Source organism: Austrofundulus limnaeus, unplaced genomic scaffold (genome assembly GCF_001266775.1).
Source record: "Austrofundulus limnaeus strain Quisiro unplaced genomic scaffold, Austrofundulus_limnaeus-1.0 Scaffold197, whole genome shotgun sequence".
NCBI classification, from domain to species: Eukaryota; Metazoa; Chordata; class Actinopteri; order Cyprinodontiformes; family Rivulidae; genus Austrofundulus; species Austrofundulus limnaeus.
In genome coordinates, this window is record NW_013952599.1 from 684542 (window position 1) to 687020 (window position 2479).

At 48.0% G+C, this 2479-nt stretch overlaps 1 non-coding gene across 1 annotated transcript; it reads left to right on the plus strand.

Moving 5' to 3' along the window:
• The first annotated feature begins 2287 nt into the window (after positions 1–2287).
• trnaw-cca (transfer RNA tryptophan (anticodon CCA)) lies at positions 2288–2359 on the plus strand. Its single transcript has one exon. It is a non-coding gene; the product is annotated as a tRNA-Trp (tRNA).
• Positions 2360–2479: the final 120 nt, after the last annotated feature.

Sequence of the window (2479 nt, forward strand, 5' to 3'; positions counted from 1 at the left end):
CCCCCAGGCCAAGGCCCGACAAGGCCGCTCTGTTTTCTGTGAGATGAGCCCTGCTTGACAATGAACAGATTTACAGTATAGTCCGAGAAACGAAAACTGCAGACTTGGTGTTAATAGACATTTCTGGGTGTTTACTAAAAGCCTGAATGTGTGACAGAACCTGAGACAGCTGATCTAATGTTTGCTCCTTGGAGCTTGCGATCAGAGCCCAGTCGTCCAGATATGCTAATAGACGGACCCCCCTTTCCCTGAGGGGAGTCAACGCAGCTTCTACGCACTTTGAAAAGGTGCGGGGAGCTAGCGAGAGACCGAACGGTAGCACCAGGCACTCGTAGGCTACACCCTCGAAGGCAAACCTGAGATATTTTCTGTGCTCCGGGTGAATCGTTATGTGGAAATAAGTGTCTGTTAAGTCAATGGTCGCAAACCAATCGCCCGGGCTGATCGAGTGAACTAGCTGTTTGAGCGTTAACATTTTGAACCTGTATGTTTGAAGGTACCGGTTTAACACTCTCAGATCCAAAATAGGCCGCAGGCCGCCCCCTTTCTTCGGAACAAGAAAATTACGGCTGTACAGACCTTTTTGTGTTTCTGCAGCAGGAACCACTTGAATAGCTCTCTTTGTTAGCAACGTGCAAATTTCCTCTCTTAAAATGGCGGCTGCCTCGTCTGTCACCACTGTGTTTACAATCGAGCGGAAGTGAGGCGGCCTGACGCAGAACTGCAGTTTGTAACCCATAGCAACAGTTCTTTGTACCCACGGAAAGGGTGCGCATGCACGCCAGAGAGGGAGTTGCGTTGCTAAGTGACTGACTTGCCTTACTGTTGGAGACGTGTCACTGCTGCCCTCCACTGGATGGGGAAGGGACAACATTATTGACTGTCGCTCACAGTTTAATGTGTTTGTTTCGTTTATTTGTGCACAAAGATAATTCTTTAATGACATACTGAAAACATTTGCAGAACTCTTCGTTAAAGTTGTGCAGTTTAATACACACTTTGCACCCAAGGAGGGGGCTACATGTTTTTTGTTTATTTTTCGGGACATTAACAGAGGAGACTGAACATTTGAAACTCTACGCCTCTTGGGGCCGTTTTCTGGAACACAAACATTTAAATGTCTTTTCAACTGCAGCTGAACATTGTCTCTCTGTTTTTGAAGTCCCTGTGAAGACAGTCCTGCTGTTAGGAGGACTTTGACTTCTTCTTCCGAGCCGCTGAACTGTCCTGCTGACTCGGAGGGGGGCCTTTGCTCCATGCCGATTGACGGGGAGGCTGCGGCTTGCTGGAAATTTCGGCGGGCTGGGCCTTTGAAGTCCCGGGCGTCGCCGCCTTGTTGAACGGAGGAGGATGAGACGTGGACCTGGATGTGCTCGGGGCCTTGGGCCTCACGTCGCGTCTGGGCAGCGATGCAGCGAAGTGCCTCAGCCTRCTTCTTCCTCTGTTCAAAATTGGTTTGGATGACATCAAGCGCTTGACCAAACAGTCCTGTAGGCAGCGGGTCTTTTCGGAAAATGGCAGTTTCCCCCAGCATTTTCTCCAGGAATTTCACTCTCCTCTCCAGTGTCGGACGTGAGACTCCAGCACAGGCCTCGGGCTCTATAAGCGCCCGTCGAGCGTGAATKATTCCCAGGCAGGCTGAGCAGGCCTCATGCTGGTCCTTCTCGTGAAGCTTAAAGTAGCACCCCTGAAGACAGGGGCGAACAGAAGTCTTCGGCTTCTTTGAAGGTGGTTTTGTGCTCATAATGAACMACAAAACAGKTTTTTTCAGCAGAAAAATAAAGGTCAATTAAAGTAGCGTAAGCAGGCRGACACACAAAGCAGCAGGTAACGCGATTAACACCAGTAGCTAAGCTAGCTTAAGAACCTTCTGGAGGCTGAGCTAACTAGCAGCAGCTATCGCAAGGTGAAGGGTGATAGAACTGAGTAATGACGCTGGTGATGCCGAACTTATAGGGTGGGGCGGAGCCTGTCACCTGACATTCGATGTCACCACATCACTGGTCTAAAGACATGATTAGAGGTGGCTTCAGCCAGGCGCTGTGTCCCATACACAACAAGTGTGTTGTACAGAGAGTTATATCATATTGTAATGTTATCCTCTCATCAAAAACATACCCACACTCTTGCTTTGACTCATTCATGCATGTTTGTGAAATCCTGTRATGTCCTGGTAGTTATTCAGAAGAACAAAAATGTCTGGTTGGCCCTAGAATCGCCTTCTAGTTACATGAAAACACTGTCAGGTGACAACATCTGAGTTTATTAGAAAGACAARTAGATAGGTGACCCTGTGGCGCAATGGTAGCACGTCTGACTCCAGATCAGAAGGTTGTGTGTTCAAATCACATCAGGGTCATGGACAACCTACTCAATCTCTTTAGACCAGTGTTTCCCAAAGTTGGGGTGGGGTCCTGAAAAGATTTTCTGAATTAATTACATTTTTGCCTTAGTTGTTACAAATGAGTGAGTTTAGTAT